Here is a 13,299-nt window from a genome sequence, read left to right as displayed (position 1 = left end):
AGAGTTTCATCAAGCTCCGTGTTGTCTCTCATGAAATGTCTGGTCTTGCACACTCTAATGGTTGCTCCTCAGGGTGTTATATACTACATCGTATCAAGGCCTAGTAGTTGTAAAGGCTGTCTTTGCTCTTGCAAACACAATATGGCAGACATAGTTTGCAGTTTCACTACAAGTGTAGTCTTTGACTACCATTAGTCATCAGACCAGGTTTTTATGACAGTTTTAGAATACAGTCTACTGATGTTTCATTCCGTTTCAATACTTTTAAAATATTGGTGGTTAATGAAGCAATTAGAATCTAAATTTGAATTAAGAGTTGATGAAGGTATCCCATCCTTTGCTTTGTTATTACAAGTACCCAACGACCTTTACTTTAAGAAGAACACAACCAGTTGTATTATTCCTCCTCTGCTTTGCTCAACATTGAGCTGAAAGCCATTTCATAAACGCGTTTGTGTTTTTACGTTAAAATAGGAATAACCACAAGCCGTAAAATAGGTAAAAGTGGCGATTTCACTCAGCGTTTGGCAGCCATAGCTCAGCTCAAGGCGTCATCAGGTCAAACTTCTCTTCTGTATAGCCCCAGTGAAAAGAAGTTTCTAATGAATAACACATACAGTCCAACTGGAGGAAGTCCAGAATGCTGCCATCCAACAGAAAGCAAACTATTGACTTGCTGTGCAGGGCAACCTAAAAGAATCAACAAGGAAAGCCTGAGGGGAGTTTTGATCTACTACTTTAATCTGTGGTCCAAGTCAACATCTCAATTTTATGTGTAAACATCAGTCATAGGATATTAAGATAAGATGGCATAAATATAAAATTATTAGTCCTACAATCGAGAAATTAGCATCATTTCAGCACCGGTAGCTGATACAAAAAAAAAAACATGCCAGGAGGAAAAACTCTGATCTTAGTGCTGTTAGCCATGACTGCGTAAACAGCAGCAGGCCTGCCTCCTGGAAGTCCTTGTCATGCTAGGTTAACATCGCGACTCTTATTGGGGATAGTTCTTACGTTGCCATGATAACAGATAGGAGGATGGGCTGACATCGTCTCCTCCTTGCCCATCCCGCCACGACACCCCGTCTCCTTCCTCCTCAGCTCAGAGGGAATGTAGAGTCTCCTCCCCCGGGGAGCCATCGGAGAGCGAGCGTGGAGCGCCAACAGTTGATCCCGCCTGCAAACATGGGAGCCTTGGCTCCAAGCCAACACAGTGTGCATTCATGTTTAAAAAATAAAAGCAACACACTGAGGTCCAAAAACACAAACAAAATAAACTAAAGATGAGAAAAGAAAAGCAAAGCTCAAGAGTGAGCTGGAGCTGCCAGGAACAGGCTGCTGTTCTCACAGCGCCGTTGATCAAAGACCATTTATGATATTATTATTTTCAATTATTGATCGTGCGACTGTCTTGTTTTTAACAAATGCTGAAGTTAAGCACCGTAATAGTTGTTATTGTGTAAAATGTGAGTGATGTTGGATTCAGTGTTTTTAAGAAGCAGGAGCAAATCACTTCATCATCAAATTTATGCACTAATCAGACAAAAAAGGCGGAGCGGGGGAAGAAAAACAGGCTAAAAGTAATGTTCTTAAGAAAGAAGCAAACAAATCAAGCTTTCATGCATTTTCACTTGACAGAGCTTCCATTTCCCCCCTTATTTAGAGTGAAGTGCTGCCAAGTGGACTGTTGCACACAGATTTTTCTCTGATAGAGAGATCTCCTGTGGAAAGACCTCCACAGCAATAAAGAAATAAGGCAACAGACGTAGGAAAATCCTGCTGGGAATTGCGGAAGAAATATGGACATAAAGTATCTAGCAATTCATTTATTTTTAACACAGCTTCAACTTTAAAAGATGACATTATAAAGATATTCATATAAATTTCTTATGATTACAAAAACGGCACTACGTAACAATAAATAATAACCATATCACTAAATATGCATCTGCTTGACAGTGTCAATCAAACTGGAGCTTTGTCGTCTATTTTTCAAAAGACGTAACCTTCCACTGACTCGTAAACGAATGCCCTAGTTAGCGTAGGCAGAAGGGCCACGCAGTGTGCAAACTGCACTACTTCGTTTTGCATATAATTATAGATAAGATTTGTATTTTACAGTTACTCAGAAGCAAAATCCTATCAGTGTCTGATAGAGAATTCTGCTCATGTAGAAACAATACAAAGCAATCACCAGACCATAATCAGCTCCTACTTGGTTGTTGCTGCACTTATTCATTCAACAACTCCATCCTAAATCCATTTGGGTGTCACATGACAGGGCTTAACCAATCGTGAAACAGCAAAATAAAACCACTGTTGACTAAAACGATTAGCATCAGATCACGAAAAAATATCATGTATGTTTTTTGATGACATGGATTAAACTGCAGGCTTGAAGCTGGCTCCAATATTTAATCGTATTGTTTATAAATCCCAAGTGAGGTGAAGTACCTAGCCCACAGTAATTGTTGTCAAGCATTCACACGACCTAAACAGATAATATACCCTAATGGATGCACATACAGCTGTCAAAACAACGTAGCGGTAGCCAATATCGCATTCGGAGCTTGTAGTATTTTCACCTGTGTGATCTTTATTTTAGTGCTAGGATTTTTTCTGCCCCAGGGCCTTCATTATTTAGGTAGATGATAATGAGGTTTTTCACAATAAGCTCATGTCTATCAAAAGTCTTCTAAGTATCGTCATGAGGCTTTGCCGGGTTGTATTTTAACCATTAAAAGTGAAGCCGCGGTGTATGAAGCGAGTTGATGAGGGCGGCTTCGGCTTGCCTTACTCGATCCCCAGACAATTACGATTTCATTGTGAAAAGAAGACCACCTACGGCATCATTAAGACGTTGTTTATTCAGCCGATTTGTCGCTAATTCCCATGACAGCTCGAATTAATATTGCATATAGCACGTCCCCACATCATTAACTAGCTTTAGACTTTAATGGGTTACGTGCAAAATATATGCTAACAAACACCGTATAATTAATTACCGGTTATATTTGTTGCAATTTTACCAAGTGCCATACCGTCATAGTAAAACGCCACTTAAAGGCGGGAATGGATTTAAACGGCGCCTGTTGTGATGAAAAAGCAACAGAGGCTGGACTGTGCCAAGCGAGGCCCATTCGGTGGTGAGTCGTGCCGTTCCCGAAACCTGTAATGGAAAAGCGGCAATAGTTGGCACTCATCTGTGAAATGCAAACTGTGAAACATGGGAAGCTTGCTTCATTCGGCCTTTTGCTGCAGACCTCAACCTGTCCATACAATACCAATCGTGGGAAAATGAATGATGGGAGTGAGGAAGTAAGTCATGGCAGTACGGAGGCAGAGAGCAGATGTTTTGGGACCTCTTCTCAGCCAAGTGACTGTTTAGGGTCTCTGCCACTTTGTTCTACTCCACAACATCAATCTCTGTTTTGCCATCTGTGCATTACTCCTTCACAAAGCTATTAATTGTATTTTTTTCCCCCCCGGTTGTTTGATTTAATTCTTTGCCTTTCTAATGCCTCTTAACGGCTGAGTCTATCCTTGACCACCTGTGGGGCTTTACAATACGCTTTAACTAGCTTTTTTTCCCCACCTCCTAGAAAATGTTAATTGTTATCAAATTCTACAACAAAGGCTCCATTTCCCAAGATTAGCTGAGTATTTATTTATTTTTTTGACAATGTTGACGTGAAGTAAAAACAAAGTGACTCTGTGTTTGTAGCCTTGCTTTCGGCCATTAAGAAGATTCCATAATGCGTAGGAAACCAGCTGGCAAAAAAAAAAAAAAAAAGCTTCTGGGTGGCTTTCTGCCGCCCTTCTCATCTTGCGTGAGGCATTAGTCTCAATATGCAGCACATACTGTCCTCTCAAGCACAACAACACAACAAGCCTCGCAGGCTGAAGGCAGCAAAACTGCACGATGGTGCTAACTTTGTTTGACTTGGTAGATATACAACCAAATGTACAGCATTTCGTTTCATAAATTTATTTCCCGCTTATGCCGATTCACGCTCCATCAATTTGCAATGTTTGCAGACTATTAAAAGTTGCCTCATTTTTATTCGCTGCGGAATACAATATGAACATTTATACTTTATATCCTGAACCTGAAGTATTTACTCCGAGTTTGGTTTACGACGCACTACGCTCGAGTGCCCTTTAAATGTTTCATTGAATGCTGGGACAAGATGTAAAGTCAGTTTCGTTATAGGTGTACAATTGATTGACAGACTTTCTGTTAAGTTATGCTCGCAATTATATATTGTTTCTATTTTATGTTTTGATTAATTGTATTCAGTATTTCTTGGTTGATGATGAAACTGATGAATAACTAGTTTTGAAATCAGAGACTAGTAAAAACTATTTATTTTAAAAAATAATGAATGCTAAACATTTCTAGAATTTTTTTCTATTTTTTTAAAAGTAAAGACAATTTCAAATTTTATTATTGACACATGAAGTCGATGCACAATTTGTCTTTGCGGGCCACATAAAATAATTTGATGGGCCGTATCTGGCCCTCGGGCCTCGGGTTTGACACCATGGTCCAAGTGAAAACACCTGTGTTAATTAAGTGGGCGTGTTTAATAAAGATCCTTGTGCACACAGAAGTAGTGATAGTTGTTGCAATGAGTTGTGTGCTAACAAAGCTGAGCGTCCTCTCTGGCTTTCTTTTTTTTTTTTGTCCATCGAGTTCGATGCAATTGCAAGGTTTCACACAAGTACCTGCTGCTGCATGGCTACTCTGGCAACACTTTACTTCTTAATATTGATCTTCCTTTGAGTGCAGTAAAATGAATAAACAGCAGAAACTATGGAACGCTAGCTCAGGTGGAGTTCTTGAAGATGGGTCATCGGCTCTTTCAGCGTTTTAAGGTCAGTTTCACCCAATCATATCAGATGTAAAGACCTCATAGCAGGACACAAAAAAGGAGACTCCTTGGGTTAGATGTTTATTATTCGTGCAAATGTCATCTGCCATTTTCATCGACACCCCACTTGGTACAACCAGAGTGTGTGACCGTTCAATATCTTCTAAATTCTGATTTGAAAAATATCCAACATATTAAAGGAAAAAGATGCAAGATTGTATGTAAATAAAAAAAAATACTCATCGCAAAATGCGCTTTGTTATCTGCTGTAGTCTGGGAAGACTGTAAAGATGAAACGGTGACAGAAGCTCACCTGGAAAACAACCCTTTAAGCTGACGTCCGGATGCTTCCTGCTTGCAAAGGCTTCAAACATTTATAAAACTAAGCTAAAGGCTGTGCTGCTGCAAAATTGACTACCTAATTATTTAAGAGTTAGTCGCAAAGAGGGGAAGTGTCATACAGCCGTATACCTTCTATCTGACATAGCATCAGTATAAAACTGTGAACCGGGAAAGATGTACAGTCCATGATCAAATATGAATAATTGATGAAGAGCCATCATATTGAAAGCCAAAGAAACACACTGGTAATATTTTTGTGAACCCCGGCGACCACTATATATATATAATTTGTCCCTAGATTCCTCCTGCACCCAAAAACTGAACATAGAGGCAAGCTGGCCACCATGAACACTCCACTGGTGCTGAGTGCCCAGAAAAGGAGAGTCCTGAATGTGTCGTTAATTATTAAAATGTTGAAGTACCCATCAAAGCTTTATTTCCATTCATCTGAATTTACAGATTACGCATTGTCATCTAATTAGTACGGTGAATGAGCCTGTCAACTGTACAAAGGCAGAGGCAGCCCAGAGTATCTCCAGGCCTTCCTTTGTTAGACTTATCTCATTCCAAGTACGTGCGAGTGTGACTGTGCGTGCACACGTGTGTGTGTGTGGTCTTGTCTCACACATATCCTGCCCACTTTATTCTCATTTACCATATTTTCCGGATTATAAATCAATTCAGAGTACAAGTCGCACCAGCCATAAAACGCATAATAAAAAAGAAAAATATATATAGGTCGCACTGGAGTATAAGTCGCATTTTTGGTGGAAATTTATCCAACAGCAAGAACAGACATGTCATCTTGAAAGGCAATTTAAAATAAAAGTAGAATAGACAACATTAGGCTGAACATTACGGCGTGCTAACGTTACATGACACATAAACAACGAACTAAGAACGTGCCTGACGTGACTTATTAAGAGTTATTCAGATAACTATAGCATAAATAACATGCTAACAATTTTATCGAACCGTTCGTGTCGCTCCAAATCAAGAAATCCAATGAGATCTTCATTGTAAGCCGCTCCTGTGTATAAGTCGCACCAGGCCAAACTATGAAAAATACTACGACCTATAGTCCGGAAAATACGGTATGTCAAAGACACAAAGACTGGATGAATTAAAGGCAAAAGGGCAGTTGGATCAAAACACAGGGAAGTTGTGAGATTGAGCAGGAGGGGGGCATTTATTTTCCAACAAAGGTAGCAGGATCAGAAAGCATAATTAACAGCCCAAATCCTTTGCAATCTCTAGTTACAAAATGTCCAATTCCATATTCAACGTCAAAAAGTTGGCTTTCTGAATGAATACTTGAGTTTCAGTGAGCATGACATAAATTCTTAACTTTCATGTCTTATGAGAGTCAGGTGGGAGCCTCTTAACTCCTCTTGGAGGTGACTGCAGCTGAAGTCTGCCACACATTCAAACACAACCTCAGCTACAGCACTGCTGACTGTGCTTAATCAAAAGCTCCTACCACATTCAAAAAGTTCTTTCAAAAATATCACGACAGGCAGAACAAAGGCAGCCGCAGTGGTTAAAGATGTCCTTGCTCCAAAAGCAGTGGGTGATGTTCTCGAGACCCTGAAATGAGATCAAATCCAACCTGCCTTTCTGCTTACACACTGATAGCTCAAATAAAGGCAACAGAAACAGGAAGATGTTTCCCCTTTGCGGTTCCAAATGCAGACTCGCAAATAAAATGTGAAGGTCAAAAGTACTTCTTTTGAAGGTTTTGCCATGATGATCATGATGATAAATATAAATAAAAATGAACAGAGTAGACATTATATGAAAAAAGAGTAGACAAATGAAAAAAGTATTTTATGCATCGTCAACAGGGAAATTTCCATCGTGACTTTTAACATTCTAATTACTATTTTTGAAAACCTTCTTTTGAATTATGTGCCCTGTATTTTGTCTGACAGGCTTGATTGGCTCCCACTTAGGCTCCCACTTAGACATGCTTTCTGCTTTACTAAAAACACTGTGAAATTCATCCCGCAGCCAAAAGCGGCTAATAGACGCTCAAACAAAACTGAGAGCATCACAGTCGGCTGCACTGATTGATTGGTGAACATTAAAAGTCACCTGCCTTTTATCCTTATGCGACTATTCCATCAAAGCGAGGTCGATGTGCCCGGCTGACATGGGTGCTCGTGGAAACGGCCCGTCTCAACTTTTCACTGCTCTCGTGTGAAGTGACGCAGCCTGTCTGTTTCTCTTTGTGTGTCAAGGTACTTTCCATCTGGCTGCATGGACGCTGCAACATCGCTGCGGGCTTTTCATCAATCTGAAAACACAACCTGTCGACAAAGATTGAACTAAAAAAACGGTAAGCTTTTTTATTGTACGTTTTACATCTATAGCACTTATGCACTGGCAAAGCTAGAGGGGGACTGCAGGGGGCGTTGGCCTCCCTAAAATATGCTTGCACCCCTGAGGATTCAGGCCAAATAATCGACTTTTGAGTATTTTCCAAGAATTATTTGCAACATTATCCACTTTTTCCTATTATTGGAACCTATAATGAATGTTTCTCAGGTTTTTCGGAACAATTTTTTGAGTTTAAAAAATACTTTGCTCTGCCAGTGCTCATGAATATTGTAAGAACTTACAAATTTGTTGTATATGCAAATGTGGATGTGTGAGTCATCAGTTGCGGAATCACAAACGAGTAGGTCTTTCTACTTTGGAATAAATAGAGACATTTATGAGAATTTTGTTTGATGAATAAAGAAGGAACAAGGCAAGGGTTAGTGGATGACACACAAAATCAGTACGGTTGGAATACAACTGCAGCTGAAAAGGGATATTCATCGTTCTTCAAACACGACAAAAAAGGCTTCACGACTCAGGAAAGGATGAAATAACATCGATTGTGTCTTTGCTTATAAATATTCAAAGTTCTGGATGGTTTGTAGACCTCACATATTGAACGGTTGGTATTGAAGGCCATTCAAACAGTTTTTCACACGTGAAATGAGGCTCAGTATTGTGAATTCCACTTCATACATATGCCTTGAATATAACATTTATGTGTGTGAAGGTTATGAGAGCTGAAGTAGAACTATGTGTCCCTGAGGATGTGTTTGGCTCTTTGCCTAATACCACACAACTGTTTTGAACAATCGTTTTTACAGCACGGACCAGAGTAACGCATTAACCTCTGCTCTTCGTGGGCTGCTGATGCTCTAATACATTTAATTATGTCAATGTTTTCCTCTTTCTAACTAAGAAGCATTGACTTTACATAATACATGATGTACCCAAAAAACAACAACAAAAAGGCGGTGCTCTGTTTTTCTTTTGTGATAATGACAGCCCTGGAGATCAAGAATGAATACAAGGCTACAGCGGGAGTCGGAAATTATGATGGATGTATGCATGGTGTTGTGTGGCAGGCGTGCAATCCAATGCCATCACGTCTTGTAACAGTATTGTGTAAACTTGACCACCATGAGTCATATTTTATCACATCATGGAGCCATTATTGTCAATGGAGAAGCACAAATGAGGTGAGTAGCCTATTTATTTATTTGTGTATTTATTTATTTTGTGTATTTATTTATTTTTATTTATTTGGTTATTTTTATCTATTTATATAGTTTTTTTTTCTTTTTTTTACTGGTAGTAGTAGTATTTATTTAGTTTACAAAAAGCTGGGCCTTGTTTCTTTCAATATACACCTGAGGACAGAAAAAATATACCTTGCAATATGCAGGAGTCATATTTTATCATTTCATGGTGCCTTTATTACTTGTCAATGGAGAAGCACAAATGAGGTGAGGAGCCTACTTATTTATTTGTGTATTTATTTATTTTTATTTTTTATTTATTTGGTTATTTTTATCTATTTATATAGTTTTTTTTCCTTTTTTTTACTGGTAGTAGTAGTATTTAGTTTACAAAAAGTTGGGCCTTGTTTCTTTCAATATACACCTGAGGACAGAAAAAATATACCTTGCAATCTGTTTTTTTTTCTATGATTTGTCCAACTGCATCCATTTCAGTATATTTACGGAAAAACAATTAGCCAAACATAAAGGCCACGTGCAACAGGTTTGACAAGAGGCGAGCACGGTGAGTAGGGACGAAGGCCAGCCCGAGCAGTGGGATTCATGTATTCATGAAGTGCCGGTATGCATGTCCCGCAGGGCGCCTTGTGTAGTCTGCTCTCTTTAAAGACAACAGAATATTCTATTGAATGGATATCAATTTTTAATCCTAAATGGCATTCCCTGCCTGTTTCCTATTGTTTTTTCAAGTGAGTGAGTTGATATGGCTTTATTGTTCCCATGTAGCTTTTATTATCTGGGGGCATGGTGTTATGATGCCGACTTTGCCTTTTCTGCCTCTCTACCCCGTTCCTTTCCTTCTCTACGCTTTGCCGCCTTCTGACTTGTTCTTTTCATGCACTCGCTCGTGTTATTCGTACACTCGCAGTTTGAATATAACCAGATTATACTCAGGAGATTTTGAAGTTGATTCAAAGGAAATACAACAGTTGGTTACTGAAGAAAATGCCAAATGTCAGTAATTCATTTTTTGGGGGGCGAATTGGCTTGCCTCGCTGAATCACACAATTGCCAGTTTATTTTTGAAAGACGACGCGCTGCGGCACCTCTGCGGCACGAAGCTTTTTTTTCCCCCCACACTGTGATGAGAAAATCATCCTTTTTCTCCTTGGCCCAGGATGATGTTAATTCATTGACTTAATGAGATATGATTCCAGCAGACGCAGGTGTGGGCAAAAAGCAGGTGCTGCTGTGCGATACTGTCAGAAAATGCATGTCCCTCATCTCTCCGCAAGAACCTTGTCTACCTGCTGCCGCAACCTTGCGAAATAAGAACTCTGATGTTTTAATTAGGAGTGAGTGCGTCATTAATTACATATATCGTTTACACTCGTATCAATGAGATTGGCCTGTCCTTTTTTGGTTCCTCCCCTTCTCCTTCCTCTTCAGGTCAGTGCAGTTTTAAAATATCAGATAATTTAAGTCTATTACCTTCTGGGGGGGAAAAAAAGGGAATCAAATTTGTTAATTTAATGGATCATGTTAAGTTCCATTCATGGAAGTATATATCTCTGCAGGAAGCATTACGCGGTCCAATGAGGAGGTACGCTTGAAAAGGGAGGCCCCTGAGAGCTCATCCAAACGGACATCATTTAAGTGAAAGCGGGATTGCATGCAGCGCCGATGAGTCTCTTCAGTGACTTGGGGAACAATGAAGAGAGCGATTTCATATGAAATGCATCTTGCTTCATTACGCCACCTAATTTAATTTGTCCCTTTTGTACACGTGAGATGATGAGGTCAGAAGGCTGTGCAGAAACCTGAGACGGAGGTTGTTGCTGCCAATAAAATGATGAAGCTGTACCATGAGAAGAGGTGGAATATAGCTTGATATTTCAAACCGGGAGCCGAGAGTTGTACGGTCGGACTCGAAACTGCGAGGCGGAACTGTCGGCTGCTCATATTCGAATCAGATTTTATGATCAAAACAGAATAGCATATTTTCTATTACCGTAATTTCCGGACTATAAGCCGCACCGGACTATAAGCCGCACCCGCTAAAATTCAGGGATATTTTAGTTTTTTTCTTACATAAACCGCACCGGACTATAAGCCGCACGTGCACATGAGTTTTTTTTACAAAGAAAGACAGTACACAGAAAGCCGTAAAAATCCATAAATACGCCGTGCCGCCATTTAAGCCTCAGGGTTCAAAGTAACCTTCTGAATAAATAGCATTAAAAGTTCACATTCATTACAACTTGTTTTTGGTGAGCAAAATGTCAGAAGAATTGAATTTAAATGCTGATTGATTGGGTTTTAATACATTGCAGATGGTCCAAACAGCGCCACTGCTTTGTGTAATCTCTGAGTCACATGGCAGAGTAAGAGAAAAGGTTTAGAGCCCTTTGACGCAGGTCACCTAGCGTGCATTCCTACTAAAGCTCATAATAGTCACAAGCAACACAGCCAGAATAAGCAGCAGCCATAGTTGTTTCAAAATAGTATTTTTGTTGTTGTTTTTTTCTTCAAGATACCGCACAACAGTGGTCCACAGCCTTTTTACGAGTGTATAAAAGTGATCAAGTCATCACAAAAATCACGAAAAAAATCTTATATAAGCCGCAGGGTTGAAAATTTTGGAAAAAAGTCGCGGCTTATAGTCCGGAAATTACGGTATTATTATTTTAGGCATTGCAATTTAAAAGTGTTGCTCAAAGAAATGTATTTTCATTCAGGCCTGCACCAATTTTATTATAATGCTCAATTATGCCCTGGGTGAGAATAAAAAACACTACAATACAATAACTAGATACCTTTTGTTGGCAGTATTTTCAAACGTGTGTTCTCGATATGTTTTTAAGCGTACACCTGCTGACTTTTTGAATTGCAAAACGGGCTGAGTAAACGAGGGCGCAGCAGTTGGGTGATGACGGCGCCAGTGTTATTTCTGATGAGATCACTTAAATAATGGAATGTCTGTGCGCATCAGCTCTTACACTGCCACTGCTGTCTACTTCCAAATAGCTTTATGATTACTGCACCACACGCCACAGTTAGTTAGACTGTAATGGTAGTCAATTTGTTTGAAAAATAGGCCATAACCGCAACAATTCTTGCTTTATGGTTCTCATTTGTGCGCGCACCGTATCAGATTTTTTTTTTTTTCTTCTCCAGAATCACTCAAATTGAGAGGCATGTCGAGATTCTATTTTGTTTTTGGAGCTTAAATTGATGTAAGATAGACAAAATGTATTTTTTGGTTGTACTCATCACCTGGAATATTCTCAGTGGGCTCAATGGAAGGGATAAGATTGATGACCTCCTGCCACTATTTTCTGTGTCTCTCCTAGTCATTGTTTTTTTTTTGACAACCTGCTCATGACACTCTGACACGCGTCTCAGTGCTGTCGAGCAAACGTCAAGTGTCTCGATGTCAAAATATGAAGAGGACTGTTTAGATAACTATTCTAATTGGCTTTGACGATTAGCTAGGTTGACTGAATTGGGAGATACTGAAGAACAACGACATGGCTTTGATTTCCTCAAAGCATGGTGTTAAATATAAGGGACATCCCGATTTTGTCAGAGGACAGACAACTCATAAAAATCACTTTAGAGTATGACAATTACTTTGAGATAGCAGAGTAATTAAGTTAGTATGCAAAGTAAAATAGGGCCTGTCGGGCATATAATCCATATCCATTGTGCCGCAAGAACATTTTGTATTGTTAGTGATTAGTCATTAACAAGCCCGGTAATCAACTCCCTCTTCAAATAAAAGAACAGAATGCGAGAGAATATGGAGGCAAATAGCTCGAGCATTCTCCAAGGATATATGCAAGGGACATGGGCTCAAAGGTTGATGCCTGATACTATCACAATCTTAGATGTGTTCCTGTCCACACATAGGCGGAAAGGTCAATGTATGGAGGTGGCATCAGCGAAAAAAGTAGTACTGCCCTTGAGCTAAAGAAAATAAAATGGAGTTTGCGTGGTAACGGTACTACTTGGTCAATACATGAGCTTCAGTACTGAAGAGGGATTAAAATCCGAAAGCTGCAACTCTTACTTTCAGCCTGGAAATATTTTAGTAGCTTTCCAATCTATCAAAATCAGATATTATTAATGTTCTTGCTAATTGAGAAGGTTTGTTAGTCGGGGAAGTACCTGCCTTTTGACGAACGGTGACTATTTCTGCTTTTAAACTGTATTCTGGGACAAATCAATATCATTTTAATGGAAGCCTTAGGTAAAATTTCACTCCAAAATATAGAGTGGGATTCAATATTTTTTTCGTTGAGCATAGCATCTGTGTATTTCTCGTCTTGAAGGTCAGACAGTTGGAGATACAGATGTACAATAGTTGGGCTTCCTCATTGTGTTTTTACCTCCGAGCAAAAATCAATCAGATCTTCATAACGGTTCAATGTTTACGTTTTCAAGTCGCTAAGGGCTAGTAAAATGATGTAAAAATGAGGTCAAGTTGGTATATGTCTGTGAGCATGTTACCAACTGCAATAATTAATCAGTTTTACTGCTCAATCCCTTGGACCACC

The 13,299-nt window shown here is 39.4% G+C and overlaps 1 long non-coding RNA gene across 1 annotated transcript; it reads left to right on the top strand.

Moving 5' to 3' along the window:
• The first annotated feature begins 4,610 nt into the window (after positions 1–4,610).
• On the top strand, positions 4,611–10,612 carry LOC137839531 (uncharacterized). Its single transcript, XR_007480880.2, has 3 exons — positions 4,611–4,881; positions 7,460–7,557; positions 10,318–10,612. It is a non-coding gene; the product is annotated as an uncharacterized lncRNA (long non-coding RNA).
• The last annotated feature ends 2,687 nt before the right edge of the window (positions 10,613–13,299 follow it).

The sequence above is a fragment of the Syngnathus scovelli genome, chromosome 4, assembly GCF_024217435.2.
Source record: "Syngnathus scovelli strain Florida chromosome 4, RoL_Ssco_1.2, whole genome shotgun sequence".
NCBI lineage: Eukaryota > Metazoa > Chordata > Actinopteri > Syngnathiformes > Syngnathidae > Syngnathus > Syngnathus scovelli.
This window is presented reverse-complemented; position numbering and strand designations above follow the sequence as displayed.